At 41.0% G+C, this 25,479-nt stretch overlaps 1 non-coding gene across 1 annotated transcript; it reads left to right on the forward strand.

The window, feature by feature from the left end:
• The first annotated feature begins 736 nt into the window (after positions 1–736).
• LOC121142109 lies at positions 737–839 on the forward strand. The gene has a single exon (XR_005879116.1). It is a non-coding gene; the product is annotated as a U6 spliceosomal RNA (small nuclear RNA).
• The last annotated feature ends 24,640 nt before the right edge of the window (positions 840–25,479 follow it).

Below are 25,479 nucleotides of genomic sequence, written 5' to 3' on the forward strand. Positions count from 1 at the left end.
CCCAGGTGATTCTAGACTCTGTCAAGATGATAATTAACACTAACACTTGCCCTTCAGGGGCCTGACTCCCAGGTGATTCTAGACTCTGTCAAGATGATAATTAACATTAACACTTGCCCTTCAGGGGATGTTGGGATGGAGGCCCTTCTTGGCCTTTTCCTGACCACCATTAGGTCAACAGGCTTCCTGTGTCATGTGAGTCCTCCCTCACATACTGTGAATCCTTCCTCACATACGGCGCCACTACACACCCAAAGCAGTAGGGTTAGACAATCTCTGATTGAAACCTCAGAGTCAAAAGGAAACTTTAAAGTTTTCCTTTAAAATTCCTCAGGTGTTTTGTTCCAGTAATGAAAAGCTGACAAGTGTGTTGGGCAATTGAAACATGACTCTACAATGGTAGCTTATCTAAAATTTAGGCTTCTCTTTGACTGCTGGCTCCTGATCCATTCCCCCCCCCCCCCTTCCTAGAGTACTTACTTCAGCAAATCTTCTCCTGGCCTTATGCTAATTTTATAAACCAAGAATGTTGTCCTTCAGGGTTGAAGGACTTCTATTGAAATGTAACCTTCAAGTAAAAAGATAGGGCCTCTGTCTCTTGGTAACTGCCTGAGGAACAATTTCAGAGAGCCAACTGGCAAACAGATGGCCATTTTACCTTGACAAACCTCTTTCCAGTGTCCTTTATATATGCTCACTTTGTCACTGTTTATGTTTAAAAACTCCCCTGCCATGTTTGCTTCAGCAGCATGTATACTAAAATTGGAACAACCCAGAGAAGATTAGCATGGACCCTGCACAAGGATGGCATTCAAACTCACAAAATGTTCCATATTGCTTTTTACTAAATCAGCACAGTCCCTAACTACTTTCTAAATATTTGTCCTTATATCCACAGTTAAGCATAGCCCTCACACCTTATCAAGGAGATTTCTCTTTGCAATAGATGGAGGCCATCACTGAAAACTACAACCAATCAAAATACAGAGATGAGGAGCCCAGTTCTAATGGATATATCTACAAAACAGCTCCCACATCTAAGGCTCAGGGAACATTTCAGGAGGAGCAGAAAGATTGTAAGAGCCAGAGGATCAGGGAGTTTGCTGTGAGATTGTGTCTCCTAGTAGCATCAGAAGCTACACCCATAAACTTTCACTATTACTGCTTAAACATGAGCTGAACAAGGACAACAATAGACATGCTGACATGGATGGGGGAAAGCCCATGAGGCCTCAACCCTACACAAAGAACTGTAAGTAACTAAGAATGCTGAGAGTGGGGGAAATAGTCTTCTTCAGGGAAGATCTCACCAAGTGGTTATCCAATGCTAAGTGGTCAACCCTGATAACACACATCCAAGTAACGTTATATAGACAGAGCACGTTGTATTTAGGAGTACATACGTGCATATACATATATACACATAATAAGAAGGAAAAAGGAGGTCTTGACTTTGAAGGATAGCAAGGAGGATATATGGGAGAGTTTAGAGGGACCAAAGGAAAGAGGGAATTATGGAATTATATTATGGTCTTAAAATGAAATAGTATTTTAAACACACACACACACACACACACACACTCCTTCTGTTTAAAGGGAATTGAATTTGGTCTCCTTTATCACACCAGGCTTCTACTGGTAGTAGTCTCTTCCCCCATATAATATTTTTATTAGTTTTCTTTAAGAATTTTATCAATGTGTTCAAAGCATTTTGATAATTTTCACTCCACTCCTCTTCCTAACTCCTTCCAAATCCACTCCCTCCTGACTCCATGCCTTTCCCCATTTCAACTTTGTGCCCTCTTTTTACTTGTTTGTATCTCTTTTTTCTTTCCTTCCTTCCTTTCTCTCTTTTATGAGCCATTAAGTCAAATTTGTGCCGCCCATCTACTCATGGGCGGGAGGTCATTTCACGGTGAACCTACCCTTGTCTTTTAAGGTTCATGTTCTTTTTTTCCCCCCTCAATACATGTTTTTAATTTAAATAAGAAACATGCATGATTCACATGTCAATCCCAGCTCCCTCTCCCACCCCTCCTCCCTTGGTCCTCCACCAGCCCCCCAGCCTCCCACCCAATCCCCACATCATTCCCCAGGGAGGGTGAGGCCTTCCTTGGGGGGAATCTCCAGAGTCTGTCATTTCATTCAGGGCAGGACCTAGGCCCATCTCCATGTGTCCAGGCTGAGACAAAAACAACCCTCCCCAAAACAAAACAAAACTGAGTGCCCCTCCTCTAGAAGCCACCAACTGCCAATAGCTCCCCAGCTAGGGGTGGTGGCTAGTGAACCCCTCTCCTCTCCATGCTGGAATGTTGACTGGCTTGATATTGTGCAGACAGCAACGGCCTCCAGAAATTCATGAGTGCAGTGGTCCTGCCACACCCAGAAGACCATTGTCACAGCAGTCTTCCCTGACCTGTGTCTCTTATAATCCTTCTGTCCCCTCTTCCTTGATGATCCCTGAGCCATGGGGGAGGGGTATAATGAAGTTGTCTCATTTATGGCTGAACACTCCACATATACTGACTCTCTGCCCTTTGACCAGTTGTGGGTTCCTCTGTTAACTTTTGGTCATTTATTGCAGCAATCTTCAATGATGTGTTTGTTTGTTTAACTCTACCTAGTGGAATCTTTCTTTGACGTATAGAAACTTGAATACTATTTTCCTTAACTAACTAATTCCCCAGCAAGTTTGAAAAACCAATAACTCAGAACACAGGATAGCTTTGCCATGGTACGTTGTTACTTGGAGTCATTACTGGGGTCCTGTTATATGAAATATTTCATATACTTTAATTACATTTAACAAGTCTAAAAACAAACTACTTCCCATCTTTTCTTGTTAAGAGATATCCTAGATACCCCAAGCATAACCAAGTAATTTAATACACAGAAAGTACATATATACAGACACACAATAATAGCTATGTATTTTTTTCAGGCCTGATACATGCCACCCATTATATGCTTTTTTTTTTTTTACGTATAGCACTTCATAAAAATTGCTTCATTTAGTCTTTGTAGCATCTCTGTGTTAGGTCAATTTTTTATTTCATAAACCATGAAGCTGAGACTCAGAGAGATTGAGTAAGTGCTATAAATCATAGAACTTGTACAGGTCGCATGTGTGACACAACCCAGGCAGCCAGTCCTGAGAGCCTGCCACAGTTATCCTTTAAGGATGCACTGAGCTATCTGCCAGGATTCTGCCCCAAATCTACAGTCCCAAAGGAGCCAAGAAAGAGCTTGCTGTGTTTTATCTGCATTTTACTTTCCAGAGGCACTGTAGGAAATCTGACTGCTATGTGAAGGTTCTCATCTCAAAGCCACCTGCTCCCCCTTTCCTTTGTGTCTGTCACCTGTCATTCTACTTTGTGGCAAGCTGTGCATTCCTGGAGCAAGGCAGTCAGGCTGATCCTGGCTCGGGACTGCTCAGCCAGAGACTTCTGGGGATCTCCCATGAGGCTTCCAGCACTTCCTCAGTGGAACATGAAGACAGAGTGGTTTCCTGTTTGATTCATATGTCAGAGGAAATTCCAGCATTTTCTCAACCATCTGTGCTCTGCAGCATTGAGCGATGAGCACAGATCAAATAATATACCATTGTATAAACATTCGTGAGATGATGACATCATCACAAGGCACAATAACAAGAGCACCAGGAAGTACACAGCAATGACTTCTACCTCAAAATGTCACCACAATAAACCACTCTCTGTTAAAATGCCTGTCTTTTTAGCTTCCAAGTGTCACTTTTTCCTTATATTTATGATTACTGTCACCCCTAGATACTTGCCAGTTGATGAGGTGTTTTATATAAATCAACAGATGCTGTCCAAGACAAGGAAGATTAAGCAATTAAATTTTTTCAATGAGTATTTTGTGAAAAATTTGGAAGAAAAAAACTTACAAGCCCATCAACCTAGAATAAGCTTACTTGTCCCCCCATTTCCTACCCTATTCTGATTTCTCACTCTTTTATTCTAAAGCTATATTGTTTCCAAGAAGAAAATAAAACCACGGACATTGCCAAAAATGAATTTACAACTTTAAGGGCAACACAAATGTGAAAATTAAGCCAAAAGAATATTGAAAAAAAGAACCAGATAGGCTATGGAATGATGATGATAATAGGATTCTGATTATCCTATTTTAAAATGAGAAATAATGAACATTCACATAGAGTCATCTTCAGAAAGCAGTTGAGTCTTGATCTCAGGCCTTCAAGGGGACAAGCTATGGTTATGTAGTGACTGTAGGACAACACATGGATCAGCACACTGGTATCAGTCAATGGCTAGTTGAGTCCAGGTACTAAGAAAATAGTCTGGAGTTGAATTATTATTGCAGTTTTCCTAGTTCCTGACTTCCAGAATCACCACTGGGACACATATGGCCTAGATGGTCACTCTACCTTGGCTCTCACTTGCTGCATATCTGTAGGCAAGTTAATTTCCCTATGTTGTATCCTCATTTATGACACAGGGAATGCAGGTTGTTATATAAATAAGATAATCCATCTCATGTGTTTAATACAGACCATGTTTCTCAAGTCCCTAAGAATTGTTAAGCTCATTAGTTGTAGCATAAGGTAGTCAAGAGACCAAGTAAGCATAGTATTGAGATTGCCCTGGACATCTCATGGCTTTATACTACTTGATTGTAGGACCCAATCATTAATAATTTCCAGAGTTTAAAAATGAACCAGCTTTCCCTTTGAATTGCTTTATAATAACCATGAATTTATCAGTCAAAGAAAATGTCTATCAAGTGCTTCTGGGATTCACTGGTTCTGATGAGGAAGCTGGTAATGGACTCTTTAAGTGGCAGGTACTTTATTATTAATGAAGACCATTGAGATGGCAAAATTAGAAACTAGCAAGCACTTTTTTACTTTAGAAAACACCTGGTGTCATTACAACTTGACCTTCCACAGCTCCCAGAGCTGACTCTGTGACACCTGTCAGACACAGAAAACCTGCATGTATATAGAAATCTCAAAGTCTCTTAATCCAGTATTCCATGTTCATTGCCCAAGATTAGACTTTTTTTGTTTGTTTTTCGAGACAGGGTCTCTCTGTGTAGCCCTGGCTGTCCTTGAACTCAGAGATTCCTGTCTCCGCCTCCTGAGTGCTGAGATTAAAGGTGCTTGCCACCATACCCCACCTAGAATAATTTGTTACAGAATATGTTTTAGGAGCAACTTTAATTTTATATTACAATATTAAATGATAAAAACAGAAAGCAGAAATAAGAAAATAATAAAAATTCAACATTTGATGTACTTCCTCTCAGTTTTTATAAAATATTTCTAAACACTAGTAGAGTTTCTTTCTTTTTCACTGCTGTGATTGAACCAGAATGAACAAACTAAGCAAGTGCTCGATCGATGAGTTGTATGCCCATCCCTCTTTTTACTTTTTATTTAGAGACAAAGTCTCACTAATTTGCCTAGGCTGCCTTGAGCTTCCTTGGTACACCTCACGTGTCACCCTCCTGCTCCTTCTTCTTGAGTAGTTTAGATTACATGTCTGCATTACCAGCTCCATTCATAATTTTAATATGGGTATTTAAGCCCCAAATTCTTAAAGAATCGTTAGATCAGGTTTGTTTCATTGGGTTGGTGAGTTATGTTGGAGGAATCTATGGTTCAACACTACTGTCTGGTTTGCCTGAATTCTGGTAAGATGGGAATTTGTTACTCACTGTGGTCTGGGAATCAGTATTATCAGCATAAACTGAGAACATCTTAGAGATAAGGAATTTTATCCCCTCCCCAGACCTATCGGATCCTAAACTGCATTGTAAAATGATTTCTGGGTGATTTATACTCACATTACGTTTTAAGTAAATACTACCATTGGAAAAAATGACAAAGCATCTTTTCTCTCACAAGAGAATTGCTGAAGGTCTGATTAGTCTCCACGCCTAGAATAACATCCTCTCCTGCCAGACAATCAGTGACTTCCTGGACTCTCACTGCCACAGGAGCTTTGTTGAAACAGAGCTAACTGGAGAACCCCCAGCCAGCCTGCCAGAGAAGGTGACAGCTGCCAAGTCAGGAGACAGAAGACACAGATGAATCTTGGACACACCATGCATCCATAAAACTTTGTCAATCTGAAGTCTACCCTTGTGTGTGTGTGTGTGTGTGTGTGTGTGCTCAAACGTGCGTGTGTGCCTGTTTGTGTATGTGTTCTTGTTTGTGTGTATAGACATGCACGTGTGCAGGTTTGGGACCACCTTGAGTAGCTGTGCTTGGTCTTTTTCTTTGTGGAAGTTCTCACTGGCTTGGAACTTAACAAGTGGGCTAAGCTGGCTGGCCAGACATCTAGGATCCTCCTGTCTCAGTTTTCTTAGCACCAGGATTACAAGTGAGTTCCATCATGTCTGGCTTTTTATACAGGTTCTGGGAATCAGACTTGGGTCTACATGCTTGCATGGCAAAGGTTTTACTGACAGAGCTGTTTTCCTAGTCCCATTTCAGAGTTTTATTACTCTGTTGGAGTATTCTTCTGGCCACCACTGTTGACTTACCAGGAAATGGTGTTAAACTGAGAAAACACTCATTAATAAAGCTACCCAATTGTGTTTTCTTACTCAGGCATTGGATGCAGTGGTCTATTGACTTGGAAAATTGAGATCAACTTAAAAAAATATAAGCAACAGAAAGAGAATGCATCAAAGCAACAGTTGTCTTTTTTTTTAAAGACAGATTCCCTCTAACATATAACTGGCTATCCCAGAACTCACTATGTAGACTAAACTGACCTCAAACTCAAGCAGATATCTACCTGTCTCTGTCTCCCATGTGCTGGGAATAAAGTCTTGGCTTTTAAAATAGAAATAGTCAGGGCTTTCTCAGCCCCATGCACTTATTGAAGTTGGAATGTAGCTACAAAGAAGGTCTGCAGCAATTATGTGGTGATTGTGTCTAATAATAGCCTATGTGTGACAGTATCTTCTGACTCAAAAAGGGGTTTGGTGGCGAGCTTCAGTGTGCACACAAATTCCTTGGGGAGCTAGCTGAAGTGAGAAACACATGGCATTCTGTTTTGCAATAGGCCTGCAATAGGATCTGGATTTGAAAAACAAATTCCCAGCACCCACATAGTAGCTCACAACCATCTGTAAATCCAGATCCAAGGGATCTGATGTCGTCTTCTGGCTTCCTAAGGCACCAGCTTGCACATAGTGTGCATACATAAAAAATAGACAAGTTTGAGATTGGGGGTTGAGATTAGGATTAAAGAGGAATACCTGACATAGCTAAAAAACAACAAACAAAAACAAAGCTGCTCCAAAAATCTGAGTGCCAGTGTTGGGATACCTCCTTAGGAGTTGTTGATTAGGGAAGCCCCAAAAGATTCCCAAAACAATGCAAGATTTTGTTTGTACTCTTGATTGGCCACTGGAGCTAGATGATAAGGCTTTATTTTCAAGATATCACACAACTTGGTTGCAAGATACAGACAAATCAAACTGAGCTGGAGACTTCCTTCCAGCTGGCTAGATGGCTTAGCCTCAAAAGGTGCTATGCAGGCTGCCCGGGGAAAAAGGAATCAATGGTCTTACAGCTGTGAACCCTATTATCTGTGGTGTCATACTGCTGGGTAAGAAGTGCCCATTGGGCAATAGTGGCTCTACTATTGTGATACAACTATTGTTCTTCAACTGGATTTAAGGTCCACTCCATAAAGAATCAGTACCTGGTAATGTAAAAACCTGGTCAAAAATCCATATTGGGTGAGGTCATAGGGGTGTGTGTGTGTGTGTGTGTGTGTGTGTGTGTGTATGTACAGTTGTCTTGCTAAATTGACATAGCATCAAAGTGTCTTCAAAATATTTATGTTTACATCTATAAACAAACACTACTCTCAGATGTAATCAGAGAGGATTCTCTTTCCAGTGAATAGTGGTGAATACAGAGACTCATGTATGCACAAGGTGTGAAAATAAGTGACAGATGATTGCACAGCCCTAAACAGGACATTTATTCTGAGGAACAGTAGGAAGGATAAAGGAAGGTGTCTTTTTTTAAACACATTAACCATAGTTTATTATAGTGGAGGGAGACCGAATAGGGGGAGGCAGACATGACAGAGAGAGAGTGTGAAGTAAGAGAGGTAAGAGAAGAGAAGATGAGAGACAGAAGGTGGCTTTGTATATTCCCACAGATGGGTGATTATTCTATGAATTAAAGACTTAAGCAGAGTCCCTGTTCTAGATAATTCTGAATGAACATTTTCCTTTCATGCAGAGCCAGAAAAATGAGTTTACTTGGCTTCCATGATGATCAGTGTAGAGCAGGAATCTCTTAAAATAAAGAACCTTGTAAAAGGCCCTGATGTTTGGATTTGAGTCACTGGAGACTGATCATTCCCATTGCAAAATAAGGCTGGTCCAGGTGAGGCTGATCTCCCAGAGAAGGAAAACCCAGCATGGAGCAACATGTGCTGCAGGGAGGGCTGTGGGTATAAACCTGGGCACAAGGTGTCTGACTCAAGTTCTATCCGTCTCATGTCCCAGCCTCTTGCTTTTATGTCTTCTACTGGTTGGCACGGTTAAACAGAGTGGAACCTTTTAAACTTGAGCAAGCCTTCATATATCCTGAGGGATTTGTTAAAATAGGTATTCTTGCTGGGCGTGGAGGCACACACCTGTAATCCTAGCACTTGGGAGGCTGATACAGGAGGCCTACCATGAGTTCAAGCCCATGGTTACATAGTAAGGGCTAGGCCAGTCTGAACTACCAAGTAATACCTTGCCTCAAACAATGATAACAAAAACATCAAAGACATGTATTCTTGAGTCCAATGTCTGCAAAAGTCTGATTCAGGAAGTCAGCAGTTGGGTCCAGAATATTCATTTTAAACAATCCTCTACCCCACCCTGGATACTGCTGCCAAGTTGTGGGTAACAGAGTTGTGTGGCATCAACTACAGAGATTCGGAGAAGATAAGGTATCTGGGGAAGATGTCTGAGTGTCAAGTGTTCCTGGAAATTCTTTGATTTTTTTGACTATGTACCTCCTATAAATAGTATATAAAAATATACTTGGATGGTATTCATTCAGTAAAAAATAATGATGTCAAAAACTCAAGGTACCCACCAGTTAGATCAGGAAATAGAACATTTTAGTATATTAGACAACTTTTTGGGGTGGCTTGGTTGGCTTCTTCTCTCCTCTTGAGGGCTGGGGTTATGAATGGGCACCATGTATGATTTTCCCATAGCGCTGGGGTTGGACTCAGTTCCTCATGTTTGCTGAGAAAGAATTTTACTGACTGATGGACCTATTTCCCTGGTCCCTGAGATAGGGTTTCTGAGTCAGGGTTTCATTCTGCAGCCCATGCTGGGAAAGGCTTACAGCAATCTTCTTGCTTTGGCCTCCTGAGTACTGATGCATATAGGTGTGAGCCACCATACCCTGTTGGAAGTGATATTTCAATAAAAATTTATATGTCACTTAGGTTTTCAAAATTTTAAGTTCATGGTGTTATTTGTGTTCTTTTTTCCTTTTTATTTAAAATAGATTTTTCTCATGTTATATATCCTGATTACACTTTCTCCCTCCTCTATGCCTCCCCGTTCTCCACCTCCCCACCTACCTGGATTTATTCCCTTTCTGTCTCTCATTAGAAAACAAGCAGGATTCCAAGGTATAATAAGAAGATAAAATAAAATAGGATAATAAACACTAACACATCCAAATAGGACAGAACAAACAAACAGAAGGAAAAGAACCAAGGTAAAAGCACAGGAAACAGATGCAAAGACCCACTCAGGAGTCCCATAGGAACACTAAACTGGAAGCCTTAATATGTACATAAAGGAATTGTAGGGTAAATAGAGAAAAGTTATGTTCGTGTACCAAAGATGCTAGCACACAGGGGTGAAGGTTGTGTGTAGGAACCAGTTCAACATTTCTATGAACTGAGTTATGTAGGAGTTATGTCTTCAGTTTAGTTATAGTGATCAATATGTCTGTTTTTACGCCAATGGTGTGCGGTTTTTTCCTGCTATAGCTCTGAGGTTGGAGATAGTGATATAGTTCCTTGACTATTCAGGATTGTTTTTAGCTCTCCTGTATGTTTCTATGTGAAGCTGAAAGTTATCCTTTCAATATCTGTGAAGAAATGTGTTAGAATTTTAATGGGAATTGCATTGAGTCTATAGATTTTTTTTTTTGGGTAGGATGGTCATTTTTTACTATGTTAATCCTACAATCTGTGAGCATGGGATATCTTTCCATCTTCTAATACCTTCTTCAGAGACTCGAAGTTCTCTATTAGTGTTACCTCAAGATATTTTACATTATTTGAAGCTAGTGTGAAAGGTGTTGTTCCCCGATTTCTTAGTCTGTCATTTGTATATAGGAGGGCTACTGTTGTTTTTTTTTTTGTGAGTTAATTTTGTATCCAACTACTTTGCTGAATCAGCTGTAGGAGTTTCCTGGTGGGATTTTTTGAGTCATATGCATGCTATCATATTATCTGCAAATAAAGATACTTTCCTTTCCATTTTGTGTTTTGTTGATCTCCTTCAGTTGTATTATTGTTCTAGCTAAGACTTCAAGTACTACATTGAATGGGTGTGGAGACACTGAAAAACATTTTCTTGTTCCTGATTTTAGTAGAGTTGCTTTGAGTTTCTCTCCACTTAATTTGTGTTGACGATAGGCTTCTGTAAACTGCCTTAATTATTTATGTTGTGGCATGGCCGTCATTTCCCTAATCTCTCCAGGGCTTTCATGATGAAGGGGTGTTAGGTTTTGTCAAAGGCCTGTTCTGTATCTAGTCAGATCTTTCAAACATATATGATAGATTACATTTATTGATTTACATGTATTGAACCATCCCTGCATCTCTGGGATAAAGGTTTCTTGATCATGGTGGATGATCTTCTTGATGTTTCCTTGGATTGGTTTTTCATGTACTTGAGTGTTTTTGTGCCTATGTTCATAAGGAAAGTTGGTATGTCATTTTCTTTGTTGGATCTTTATGTGGTTTGGGACTCAGGGTAACTGTGGCTCCATAAAACAAATTGGGCAATGCTCCTTCTGTTTCTATTTTGTGAAATATTAAGTTTTCTTTGACAGTCTGGTAGAAGTTTGTTCTAAAACCATCTGGCCCTGGGTACTTTTTTGGTTGGGAGACTTTAATAACTGCTTCCAATTCACTAGGGGTTATAGGTCTGTTTATATTGCTTATTTTTATCTTGATTTAACTTTGGTAAGTGGTATGTATTGAAAATTATCCATTTCTTTTAGATTTTCCAGTTTTGTAGTTTACAGGTTTTTAAAGTATGTTCTAATGATTCTCTGGATTTCCTTGATGTCTGTTGTTATATATGTCCTTTTTATTTCTAATTTTCTTAATTTGGATTTTCTGTCTGCCTTTTACTTAGTTTGTATAAGAGTTTCTAAATCTTATTGTTGTAAAACAATAATTATAACAATTCTTTTTGTTGTTTCATTGAGTCTATGTATTTTTGTTTGTTTATATTTTATTGATTTCAGTCCTAGTTACTTATTTCTTGCCATCTCTCCCTTTTGGGTGCGATTTCTTTTTTATTATAGAGATTTCAGGTGTGTTGTTAAGTTACCAGTATAAAGGTTTTCCAATTTATTTTCTTTTCTGGTACAATCTATTTGGTCTGCTGCACCATTCTTGTCCTGTGATAGATTAAGGAAATTTTCTTCTATGACTTACTGAAGATATTTCCTGTGCCTTTAACCTAGGTTTCTTCTCTTTCTCCTATTCCTATTATTCTTAGATTTGGTATTTTCATAGTGTGCCAGATTTCATGAATGCTTTATGCCAGGTTTTTTTTTTGACTTAACATTTTCTTTGGTTGAGATATTCATTTCTTCTATTGTGTTTTTAACTTCCTATTTCTCTTCCATCTCTTATTTTGTGTTGGTGAGGTTTGCCTCTGAGGTCCCTACTCAGATTTCTAAATTTATCATTTCTAGATCTCCCTCAGTTTGAATTTTCTTTATTGATTCTATTTCCACTCACATATCTCAAATAGTTTTTTTTTTGGTTTTTCGAGACAGGGTTTCTTTGTGGCTTTAGAGGCTATCCTGGAACTCACTCTGTAGCCCAGGCTGGTCTCAAACTCTCAGAGCTCCGCCTGCCTCTGCCTTCGGAGTGCTGGGATTAAAGGAGTGTGCCACCACTGCCCAGATTTCTTTCTTTCTTTCTTTTTTTTTTAATTTTTCGAGACAGGGTTTCTCTGAAACTTTGGAGACTGTCCTGGAACTAGCTCTTATAGAGGATGGCCTCAAACTCACAGAGATCTGCCTGCCTCTGCCTCCTGAGTGCTGGGATTAAAGGAGTATGCCACCACCACCCGGTTCAGATAGGTTTGTTTATATTGCTTATTTTTATCTTGATTTAACTTTGGTAAGTCAGATAGTTTTATTCATTTCCTTCCACTGTTTGTGTTTTCATAGATTTCTTTAAGGGGTTTATTAATGTCCTCTTTAAGGACCTCCATCATATGCAGAAAGGCTATTTTAAAGTCTTTTTCTTGTGCTTTAGTTATGTTGCAATTCTCAGGGCCTACTGTAGTAAGATTGCCAGGCTCAAGTAGAGACAATATTGCCCTGGCTGTTATTGATTGTGTTTGTATGTTGGCATCTAGACATCTGGATTTGGCAGAGTCCCCAGAGGAAAGATGCTTACTGGCTTGCTTCCCTTGGCTTTCTCAGTGTGCTTTCTCATACAATCTGGAACCACCCTGAAGGGGTGGCACTGCCCACGATGCCCCTTAGACTTGCCTACATGCCAACCTGATGCAGCCAGCTCCTAAATTAGGATTCCCTCTTCCTACATAACTCTAGCTTGGTCGTGTTGACTAACCAGCACAGCATATGTAGGAACTCTAGTCCAGTCCCAGCTGAGTTTGTCCTTCTGTCCTGGCCAGGACCCAGCCGTGTGATTAAAGGAAGTGAGATTGAAAGTGAGTTCTCCTATTTCTATTGTCCCAGACATAACCTTCGAGTCACTTTGCATCCTTCCAGAGACATCACGGCTGAGGTTCAGATGTCAGTGAGTAGACGTAAGTCATGTCTTCTGTGTCCTGTTAAAATTCCAACACTCAGAATGAGGAATAGAACGGTGTGTGTTTATGCCAGAGTGTTCTCAGGTGGTTTATTATGCAGCTAGGTAACCAACCAAATAATAATGATGATAGCAACATTAATGCTCCCACACAGGCAGTTCACAGTATAGTTCAGTTGGCCATCTTTCTTGATGGATTAACAACTGCTTATCTACAAAGGTCAAGAACTTTGTTTTTACTACAGCTGGGTATGCTTAATAACTGCTATTTTCACTTGGACTCGGGCTTGGCTTAATGCCTTTGAAAAATGGCTGCTGGGCTAAGATGGAAGAAACATTACTACTTTTGAACTGTCTCTAGCCATTTCTTCACAGATGGATTTCTTCTTTCCGTGGTTTATGTGTCAGTGACTCAAATAGCAATTTTTGAAACGAAGCATGTAACACAATATAATCCAAAGATACACTGATTCTGAGGACTGAGGGCAGGAAAATATTCAAAGTCTTTGTTTTCTATAATTAAACCATTGTTTCTATAAAGACAGAGAAACCTAAAGGTACAGTAAAAACATTGCAAGCAGACACAATATTCTTGAACCTGAGCTGTTTGTTGAGTGGCCTGTTGGTATGCACAATGCAAAGTATACATATTGTGTGCTCAGAACCAAGACTGCAGCGAACTCCTGACCTCACTAGGGCTGGGACCCACAGTTAAGAAGCTGGGATCTAGGGAAATGGTGTCTGGAGCCTACTCCTGGTCTATTCATTTGCCCTTAAATGAGAAGCAAAGAGAATTTCCCCCTGATGTGGACAGTTCCTTTTAAAATGTGTGGCTGATGAAAGCAGAGGCAGACACCCACAGTTAAACACTGAACTGAACTCCTGCAACTCAATTACTGAGAGGGAGGAGTGATGAGCAAAGGGGTCAAGACCAGGCTGGGGAAACCCACAGATACAGCTGACCTGAACAAGGGGGAGCTCATGGATGAGAGACTGATGGCCAAGAGGCCAGCATGGGACTGATCCAGACCCCCTGAACATGGGTGTCGACGAGGAGGCCTTGGCAATCTATGGGGCCTTGGGTAGTAGATCAGTATTTATCCCTGACACGTGAATGAACTTTGGGAGCCCATTCCACATGGAGGGATGCTCTCTCAGCCAGAATACATGAGGGAGGGCCTAGGCCCTGCCCAAGATGAAATGACAGACTTTGGAGGGCCTCACTTTCCCTGGGGAGGGGAAGGGGGATGGGGTGGGGGTTAGAAGAGTTAGAGGGGAGCAGGGGAGGAGGGGAGGGAGAGGGAACTGGGATTGACCTGTGAAGCAAGTTGTTTCTAATTTAAGTTAAAAAAAGACAAAATGTGCTCTGAGAGACAGTCTGAATTTCCTTCTGAGTAGTCTTTAGGAAGGGCAGCCTTCTGCTAGGTATCTGCCATATTCAGCCAGTGCTAACACTGTAGCCTTGCTTTTTCCACTCAGTATCAGAGGCTATTGTTCAGGAAGCTTATGACAATAATGAGAATAACGGATTTTTTTTTTTTTTTTGGTTTTTCGAGACAGCGTTTCTCTGTATTGTTTTGGAGGCTGTACTGGAACTCACTCTGTAGGCCAGGCTGGCCTCGAACTCAGAAATCAGCTTGCCTCTGCCTCCCCAGTGCTGGGATTAAAGGCTGGATTAAAGGCGTGAGCCACCGACGCCCGGTTGAATGATAGCTGTTTAACCAGGGCTTTAGCACTCTCCACTCCATGTTTGTTATAAAACAGTACTGTCATTTTCATGCCACGCCTGCAACTAGTTCCTTTTCTTTGATACCGTCACACCGGGGTACTCAAATCCTTGAGTAAACTCACTAACAGTACTTATTCTGTTTATTTGTAGGCAAATCCAGCAGATTACTCAATAAGACTGCCTCTGAACTTCACTTACAGAGCTCTAGAGTGCTATCAGCTTTTATGGGTAAATCCCCGAGAGAACCAATTGAGATTTAGTAAGGAAAGAGAACTTGACCGTGAAGTGGGCGAGATTTCAGTCGGTTCTGTTTCTAATGTGTCCTTTGTTCCTTTAGCTTCGCCTCTTCTCCTCCTCCTCCTTCTCCTATCATACAAATCTGCTACTGCGCTTTTGTCCTTACTCAGCTCCCTACCGCCTGTTTCTCACATCTCGGCTGCGATGGTCTCTCAGCGCACGTCATGTGTTATTTGCGTGTGTCCCCACTGTGTAGCAGTGCTAGTGCATTCCATTGGAAAGCAAATCCCTTGAAGCTGGGACTTGGCCCATTGTAAACATGGATTGGCCAGCCCTGGAATGGAGGATGGTGTGGAGCTGGTACAAACTGAGCATGCACCGAAGTGTGAGTCCATGAAAGAAGGAATTAGTGGCTATTGGGAAGGAAGAGAATCTGGGTTTACACATGCTCTGTAGTAGATGTTAATTTTAATTAAGCCAAAATCGAACTTTATGGAATGAAAACAGGACAAGGAAAGATGTGGTGACACAGGCAGAGTCAGGGATGTGGGAGGGATGATAGAAAGATGGAGGAAGGTGTAGGCGGCTAGTGCTATAGTTGTTCTTCCAAACTAGTGGAAAAGGACTTAATCAAATCTGAGAAAGTCAATGTCTTGGATGATAACACATATGTATGAATCACTAATATATTTTATTTTAAAAAATTGTATGGGTGTGAGTGTTTTGCTAGCATACATGTATGTACACCATGTACATGCTTGGTACTCAAGGAGGTCAGGAAAAGGCATTGAATTCCCTTGAACTGGAGTTACAGGTGGTTGTGGGCTTCTAGTGGATGCTGGAAATAGAAACTGGGTCCTCTGCAAGAGCCGTAAGTGCTGTTAACTGATGAGCCATTTCTCTAACTCCTTCATGAATTACAAATACTAAATATGCAAAATGTGTTTGAAGGACTTGGTGAGTGAGGAAAGATTATTGTCACTCAATTAAGCCAGGCTTGGTGGCTCATATCTGTAATCCCGGTTCTTGGTGAGGCTGTGGCAGGAGGATCAGGACTTTTAAAGTCATCTTTGGCTATATAGTGAGTGTAAGTCCAGGATAGTCTATAGGAGACCCTGTTTCAAAAAATAAGACGAGAGAGAGAGAGAAAGAGAGAAAGGGAGAGAGAAATATATATAGAGAGGAGTTGATAAGATCTCCCAGAGGAGACACAAAGTCAGTGGGAGACTTCAGGTACTTTCAAGGGTAATTTGAATTACATGAGATTTTTTTTCCCCATTTTTTTTGGATCGACACACCTCATCCTGGAATAAGATGCAGCTCTATTTATAAAGAACAAGATAGTCAAGAAGGAAGAAAAGAATAAAGAAAAAAAGACTAGAATTTGATCTAAGTTTACACTAAAGTGAGTAGGGTTTGTAGAGGAATATTGAGAGTGGAGGTGTTTCTGGAGTCCCACTTTCTATATGCTAAGTGTTCAGGAAGGACCTTGATCTTGAACAAAACCAAAGTATGGGTAGTTATGATGTCTAAGCACCTTCCTTGTCTTGTCATGTTGGCGTTAGAGAATAAGGGGATCTTAGTCCCCTTTCACAGTTTGTGATTCCTTAGGATATTCCAGTACCACCTCTACTAAATTTCTCATCTTCATGTGTCAGGGCCACGGGAGTTATCACAGTTTGCATGTGATCTGAAGCCTCTGTGAGGGTTTTAAACTTCCTGGTTCCTCTGTACACTGTTTACGTAACCATGGTTGGCAGGCTTGAGTGGGAACACATGTCCACAGCTGTGAGAAGAGAGGACCATGGCAGTGAAGGCTGGAGTTATGACGGAGAAAAGATGCAAGGGCACACAGATTTCATGTGGTCTGGAACACACAAGGATGCCTTTGAAAAATGAGCTGAAGGCTGAGACAAAGATGAGTTTGTGTTCTTGCCACTGGGGCAGTTGCCAATTTCCTCTTAGGATTTGTGGACTTATTTTTTGTGTGTCAGGATGCCCATTTAGTAAGGGCATCCGATGAACTGTGCTGGGGTTTTGGTTCACAGTGACTGGTTGACTGGTGCTCTGTCTCTGAGAAACCATTGAGGCTTTTTTATTCCACCCTAAAAGGAAGATGAGCCACAGACAAGCAACTATGACGTTGCCACCCATGTAATATAGGAAGCTACTTTTGTGATCTCATCATGAATTCTGAAATAAGTTGTTGACTGTATTTACTACTCTAAGAGTTCCTGGATCTATCTGTTTAGCTTTGCAGTCCCAAGTAAAAGGATATAGTCTTTTGTTACTTAGAAAATTTTCATAAAATATGCAGTTAAGTATAATTGTCATGTAGGTTAGGCTTTCGGGTTAGTCGGTGTGGAAAAACTGGGATCAAATCTCTACTTCGTTCAATTATCTAGGCCAGTAAGGAGAAAAGTTTCCTTACTTTCTTTCACTTTTGCTCCAAACTTAGTTTTTTATTAACAGGAAAGTTACAACACAAAGGACAGTTCTGAAACTTCAATGACAACGAATGCTAATTAAAAAAAAAAGCTTGAGAATTCACAATAGAGCTTAATGATGGAAAAGACCCAGTTGGTTTTTTAAACCGCCGGGATTGAAATTTCACAGACTCTGAGGATGACTCATTGCTTCGCTGTGTCATGAGTTTCATTTTGAAATGAAATACACTCTGTGGTTTCATTTGAGGCTTCATGTTGATGCAAAAAGGAAATGAGCCCATATTGGGAAGTCGGTTGAAATACACATGCTGTACCAAGCTGTTGCTCAGCCATCCTCATTCCCTCTGCTTTGGTATCACCAAGTTGTTTTATCATCCTTTCACACCTATCTGTCTTCATCGCTTGTCTGAGAATTGGGTTAAACAAATAGAATGCCCTCAGAGAGCAGCCTGTGAATGAACCACTGACTCTCACCATTGTGTAGATAACGTTCTGGGCTCAGCTCTTCCTGGGTAGCATTAATGAAAGAATCCTAATCATGGCACTCCCATGCTTGCAAAAAGTGCCTTGCTTTATGAAAACCATCTTTTTTTTTATTTTTCAGTTTAAATTTAGATAAGAAACAAGGCTGCTTCACAAGTCAGTTCCAGGTCCCTCTCCCTTTCCCTCCCCTCCTCCTGTGCCCTCCCCCAACCCCCCCATTATCCCCTCATTTCCCCAGGGAGGGTGAGGCCCTCCATGGGGGTGTCCATAGTCTGTCATTTCATATAGGGCAGGGCCTAGACCCTTCCCCAAGAGTTCAGGGTGAGAGTGCGCCTCACATTGTTGGATGGGAGTTCAAAGTCCGTGTGTATACTCGGGATGGGTACTGATCTGCTGCCCAAGGCTCAATAGATTACCTAGGCCTCCTCACTGACACTCACATTCAGGGGGTCTTGATCAGTCCCATGCTGGATTCCCAGGCTGATGTCTGGGATTCAAGAGTTAACCTTTGTCAGGTCAGTTGTTTCTGGGGGTTAAACCAGCCCAGTCTTAATCCCTTTGGTCATCAGTCCTCCCTCTCTGTTACTGGCTTTCTTGAGTTCAGCTCAGTACTTAACCGAGGGAGTCTGCCTCTTCTTCGATCAGCCACTAAATGAAGTTTCTGTTTCCCAGACTCTTTGGCCATGGGATTGTAGGCTTTATGAAAACCATCTTACAGTGTTATTTCACACCAATAGTCACATCTTCAAACTTGGATATCTGCCAAGACCAAGGAGCAGTGAAAAATAGGAGGAGTAGAAATACAGTTGGAGTAGAATGAAGAAAACCACCTAAGGCCTGCTACATGTTGGGGAAGCTCTCCAGCACTGGGCTATAGCCTCATCTCCAAATGCTAATCTTCTCTGAATTTATTTTAGCATTTTTGAGTATGTACAATGTTCCAGACTAACATCTAAGGATGCTTTATGTCTAATCTTAATTACTGTGAGGGAGAGGAACCAGGCAAGAAAGAAAGCAAAAATAAATCCTGTATTTAACAAAACCCAACCAAGTTGTTCCCTTTAGCATTTAGATAGACAACTTTTAATTCAACGCAGGATCACTGTTGGTTCTCCCCTTCCTCTGAGAACTTAGGGAAGACATTTGTCCCAGTCCGTATCTGCTTATTTTCAGGATGAGAATGAGACCTACAGCAGGTTGCTATGAGAAACAAGTGAAACCATCCATTTACACAGAGTACCGACAAATGTAAGCACTGAGTGATGGAGAGTGGCACCAGGAAGCATTCATTAGTAATACAGCTCTGGGAACTGCTTTTTTTTTATTATAATTTGTTATCTGATTCATTTCGTGGTGTGTGTGTGTGTGTGTGTGTGTGTGTGTGTGTGTGTGTGTGTGTGTGTGTGTGTGTGTGTTTGCGGAGACCAGAGGTTAATGTTGAGTGGTTTCCTCTAGCTCTCTCCCTCTTACTTTTTTGACAGAATTGTCTCTAATTGTCTCTCATTGGCCGTGAAGCTCACCGTTTCAGCTTGTCCTGACTAGCCAGTGCACTCTGGCAGTCCACCTCTCTCTGATACCCCTTCCCCAGCTCTGTGGCTATGGGTGTGAGTTGCCATGCCTGCTTGGGTGCTGGGGATCTGAACACAGACCCAGGCTTGCCGAGCAAGCACTCTGTCTATGAGCTATCCCCCAGGCTCTTTATTTCATTTAAAATTATTTGTTGTCAATTCAAATATGATTGATTACATATGGCATTTTCTGTCCTTATGTAATGAAGTGCCATTTCAGTGAGTACCCGCAAAGGATCTTGAAAGTGAAAACAGCTTATGTTATTTTTAAATGAATGAGACTAGCTATATAATGATAGGTTTTGATGATGAGCACTAAGATCAGAAATTATGTGGGTAGACTGCACTGGTATGGATATCTGCAGCTCGAACAGGAGTGTAGATTTGAAATCCAGACAGTTGCTTCATCTCTGATAATGTAAAGGCTGTCTTCATTATGTAGAGTAGAATGACCTTGCAGTCTAAGAGAGAAACATACACTTTTCCTTTTAAATATCTATGTTCTCTCGCCCTGCTTGCCAAACAATGCACTTGCTACTTTTAATTATGTGTCTGGGTATGAGTGCAGGAAGCCAGAGGCATCGGACTTCCTGGATCTGGAGTTATGAGCATTTGTGAGCTGCCCCAAGTGGGGATTGGAACTCAAACTTGGTTTCTCTGGAAAAGGGGTACACACTCCAATTGCCCTCTCTTGGTACTGTGTACCTTTAGAAAATAACATTTTGTTTCTTTTTTAAAAATTGTCTATAATGATGTGAATGTGTTTGTCATATGTGTGTGTGTATGTGATGTAGTCACATGCATGTGTGTGGGTTTACGCTTCCCTGTGTGTATGTGCAAGCCAGACAATGACGGATGCCGTATTCTATCACTACCTTGTTTCTCTGAGACAGAGTCTCTGAACTTGGACCTGGACTGGTGGCCAGAAAACCCCAGGGATCCTCGTGTTTCCACTCTCCATAGTAGTGGGGATACAGGTGCATGTGGTCAGATCTGGAATTTCTGTATGAGCCAGGGATTTGAACCCAAGCCCCCTGGTCTTCATGTTTACACAGCAAGTGCTATTACCCACTGAACCATCTTCCTAGCCCAAGAAAACAGTTTTAATTCTTAAAGAAGTAGAGTAACTGCTGTAGAAAGAACCTAAGGAAACTGTTGATGCTTGATAGCTTTTCAGAATCAAATTTTATTCTTTGACCTACATAAACATGCTTTCTTCCTTTTAGAGATGAGATCCACTGTCTTCATGGAGATCATTTTTATCACATGTTTAACTGAGAATATAGCCAGTCCTGTGAGGCCAAGCAAACTCTCTTTCCACAGTGTCACCTGGACACTCTTGTCCTTTACCTCTGAAGGTAAGCGGGACTTCCTCCCCAAGAACTATGCTCTTGATTCTGTTACTGCTCACCTCTCGTGTTGGCGCCATCTCTCCTGTACTATCTTTATTTTATCTTCAGTCTTTCTTCTACCCACACATGTGCCCAGGGCCCTCCCTATCCTAAAATAACCCTTCTCTGACCCTACTGCTGTAGCAGGCTCCAACCTTATCTCTCTTCCGTTCACACCACACTTCTCAAAGAGTACAAACTCTGTTTTCACTTCCTTTTCACAAGGGCCCCCCTGAATCCCTCACAACATGGCTCCCTCCTTTATTTCTTTATCAAATCATCTGGAAATCAACAGGCATTCTGTATCCAGGCTATATGGAAAAGCCTAAATACTTCTCCATCTCTAAGAAAAATCCCACCTCTTGGAGTTTTCTCCTACCTCTGTGTTCCTTTCATTTTTCTTAGAGTCTCTTTCATCCCCCACCAGTAGCTGCTTTGCCTTCTAACTACCCTGCAATGAAAACACTCCTTTCTCTCCATTCTTTTTTTTTATTTTTATTTTTTGGTTTTTCGAGACAGGGTTTCTCTGTGGCTTTGGAGGCTGTCCTGGAACTCGCTTGGTAGTCCAGGCTGGTCTCGAACTTACAGAGATCCGCCTGCCTCTGCCTCCCGAGTGCTGGGGTTAAAGGCGTGCACCACCAACGCCCGGCTCTCTCCATTCTTTGTCTCAGAAAAGTTCTGATTCACTCATTGCTTTACACTTGAATTCCTTCAGTCACCTTTCATCTAGAAGTCTCCCTTTGATAATTCAAAAATTTTAACAATTTCCAACTGCTATTGGGGCTTCCATAGGCAACCGTTGGTTCAAACTCAGAATATCTAGAACAAAATTCATGGATTCCACCAAACTCTGAAGTCTACAAGGTTGCTTCTGTATGTTCTGTTAACGATGTCACTATTAATGAGTCATCTTCTAAAGTCTTAAGTAATTTTTAAATTTTTTGTCACATCTCATGTTCCATGCGAGGAGTTTACTAAGAAGATGCTGTAGACCTTATGGCCCATAGGATACAGGTTTTCTGTTTTGGAGAGAGGTATCTGAGTTCAGAAGCATGGTTTGCTACTTACTAATGACCCTTCTGTCCTGAGCAAGTTACATAAGCTCGTGGACTCTTGGAACCCTTGAGTACAAAATAGAAGATTAACATGCCCTGCATGGCTGATTGAGAAGACTGGATGACAGCTGCACATTTTATCCCCATTCTTCCTTTTTATCTAGGTTGTGTCTCTCCTTTCCACATCCATGGAGTTGTATGTTCCAAGGAGTTTCACACAGCTGCTGACAAGTAGGTGTCTGTCACCTATTGAGATTTCCTTCTTCCTCATGCCGCTTCACATGACTTCAGCTCAGGTCTGCATTGCTTCTAGTGTGGAGAATGGCAGTGCTCCCAGCACAGCTCTGCTTCCTCCCCTGGACATTTGGGTTTCTTACTTCAAAGACATTTGAAGTCCATTCCCACTAAGATGTGCTTTCTGGTCACCCAAATGCTTGAAACTTCTCTCCTGTGTGGATTCAAACCTCGTACTTCTCCTCATCATCTTTCTAAAAACTCATCTTGGTGGTTACTTATTTACGTACTCACTCTTACTCACTTTCTACTCCAAGAGACCCAAGATTTTGAAGACAATATTTGATTAATGTACCAATTAAATATTTCTTGTGTATGTATGATGCTTGGGACCAAACTAAGTGCCTCATATGTGGTAGGCCTTATCTATTATCTTTTTCTGTTTCATTTTTTAATCTTTAAAATTATCACACAAAGTAATAAGTTCCTGCGTGGTATTCTTATTCATAATTTGTGTTTTTGCTTCTCCTCCTCTCCTCTTCTCCTCCATCCCCTGGCCCCACCCTTGTACCCTCCCACCCCCAGTAAACTTCACTTTCATGACATGTCTGTTGTGTTACTTTCTCCCATCTCTAGAACCTGTATTTCCCTTTGTTTCGTTCCCTTTCTAGTTTCATGACCAGTACCTACCCATTTCTTTCTGTTTGTTCTTAGGTAGCTAATTTATTATATCCTTGGTACTTGTTGATTCAACTAAAACAATCTAATATACTGATCTTTCTTAAAAGTCCCACAGACAACAGAACCACTGTGTATGAGAGGAGGAAGGAGAAATAACCACAATAATAGAAACAATGATAATAAATGAAGGCAGAAGTATTTTGGGGGGCTATGTAGCATTGCTTGGGTTGGATCAGAAAAGCAGGGAAGTCAAAGAAGCATGCATCCTAAGAAGAGTGGCATCAACTGTGACTGTGCTGACAGAGTGAGGTCATTTTGGAAGCTGTTACTATTTCCAGGCTGGTTCTATTCATTGACACAGCATGGGGATTTCTGTGCCCAGGAGAATCCATGCTGGCAAATTGCTCTGTATTTGAAAATAAAAGAAACATTCTGAAAATAAAGAGATAGAGTGGAGAGAGGAAAGAACAGGGTGCTGAAAAGACCAGCTGTAAGTCTGGAAGCCATCTCCTCCGTGTCCCAGCTTGTGTCAAGCAGGCTGATGGGGTCCTGGAGTTCCTGTTGTCATTGGTGTCTACTTTGCCAGAAGCAGAGATGGCCTAAATACGTGGAGGGGTTTAAGGTTTGGGGACTGTGAGTAGATATAGGTGAATGACAAAACTACTTGATGTCACATTCTTCAGGATGGGATCTAAGAGCAGAATCAATCAAGCATCCCAGCAAACATTGAGGTTGCAGGTCATTTTTTATCATTGAGACAAGTTGGCTTGACTCAAGTAGGGTTTAGTCATAATCGTATCTTCTATTCTTCCAAAAGGCTCTTGGTTCACAGTCTTAAGTCATAAACTGAGAATTTGGATGCATACTCTTTGTATGTTAAGAGTAAGCATGTTTTAAACCATCCTTAAAGATGAAAAATACCAGTTTAGCTCTAATCAGCCCCCTTTGTTAGTGAGGATAATATGTAATCTATGTGGTCAAAGAACTGTGATTTCATCATAAATTTTTCTAAACTGAGAAGTACTCAAAATGCATTGACTGTTCCCCTGAGTACCCTGGAAGTCAGGGGCTACTAATGGGGAGCTGTGATTTCTATGGATTTCATGCAAGTTGCTTGACATTCAAGCTTTGCAGTGGTTTGTGCAACAGTTGTCATCGCTCCTACAGCTTTGTGTATCTTAGATTTCAACACCTGCATGGAATTCAGGGAAAAGGTGTTGACTCACCGTTTCATCACCAAACACATCACAACAAACATAGCAAACAGAGGCTGAAGGAATACCAAATTATTGATATGATCTCTTAATTCAAATTCAAGATCAGAAAAAAAAACTGGCTAACTTCATTCACACCGATAGCTTGTATGCTTTTTGAACTATAAAAATGAGTTATTTGAAATTATGATTTTAGAGCTTCTTTTGCTTCAAGCTACTCATTCCAGCCTCTACTAGCAATTCCAGAGTTCAAACCCCCACTAGCCACTCACACATTATCTTCATTTTCTGAGGGTGTGTGTATCTGAAATCTCCTCTAAAAAAACTTCACGAACTTGACTCTTCTGACTTGAGTTTTCATTAACTTCTGGATAGTTTACTCTTTGTATGATCAGATTTTCAGTAATTCTGTAAACACCATGGTCTTATCCAATTTCTTTTAACAGAATTAACAATTCTTAACTAATTCTACTCAAGACAACTCCTTTTAGTTGGCAAGTGAAGATGGCTTGTGGCCGCCCTCTGTTGATGAGTTGTCTGCTTGCCTGACAGGATGTTCCAATCCAGTTTTTCACCCTGGGCTCACATGGGAAAACTAAGGAAACAGTCACAACTGTCACATATGTGGACAATTTCAGATTTGTCTGAATTTCCCTCATTATCTTCTGCATTTTCACTGGTTTCGAGTTTACTCATGGAACTTCCTGTTTTTAACCACGGATCCTTGCTCCTGCATGAAACTATAATTTGAAACTGTTCACTTGAAACAGTTAAATGTAGTACAATCTTACAGCACAAAATTTTCTCAGACTTCAGGTTATTTGTATTATGAGAACTTGCTGTGTTTAGAGAAGGAATTAGGCATAGGAATACATTGTAGAACAATATTTAATGTCATCAGTTGCAGCAGAAATTTATTATGGGATGTGTATGTAGCAACGCATAATACAGAAATTTAAACCTTATTATTTCATCATTACTTTTTTTACATCAACAATTAAATGGCAATGGCTCTTTTTAAAAGGTCCATTTTTAAGTTTATTATTTTTTAGTGTGTGTGTGTGTATGTGTGTGTGTGTGTGTGTGTGTGTGTGTGTGTGCGTGCGTGGGTGGGTGGTGTGCGCCTGTGGGTATGTGCACATGAATGCAGGTGCCTGAGGAGCCCAGAGGCTTCAAATCCCCTAAGGCTGGAGTTGTAGGCAGTTATGAGCTGTATTATGTGGGTGCTGGGAACTGAACTCCAGTCCTCTGGAATAGCAGCAGGTGCTCTTAACTGAAGAGCTATCTCTCCAACTGCATCATCCTGGCTTGCAATGAAATACACTCAATGTAAAACAACAACTGTGAAGTTCTAGAGACTGGCAAAGATG

This window comes from Mesocricetus auratus, unplaced genomic scaffold (assembly GCF_017639785.1).
Source record: "Mesocricetus auratus isolate SY011 unplaced genomic scaffold, BCM_Maur_2.0 Super-Scaffold_100008, whole genome shotgun sequence".
NCBI lineage: Eukaryota > Metazoa > Chordata > Mammalia > Rodentia > Cricetidae > Mesocricetus > Mesocricetus auratus.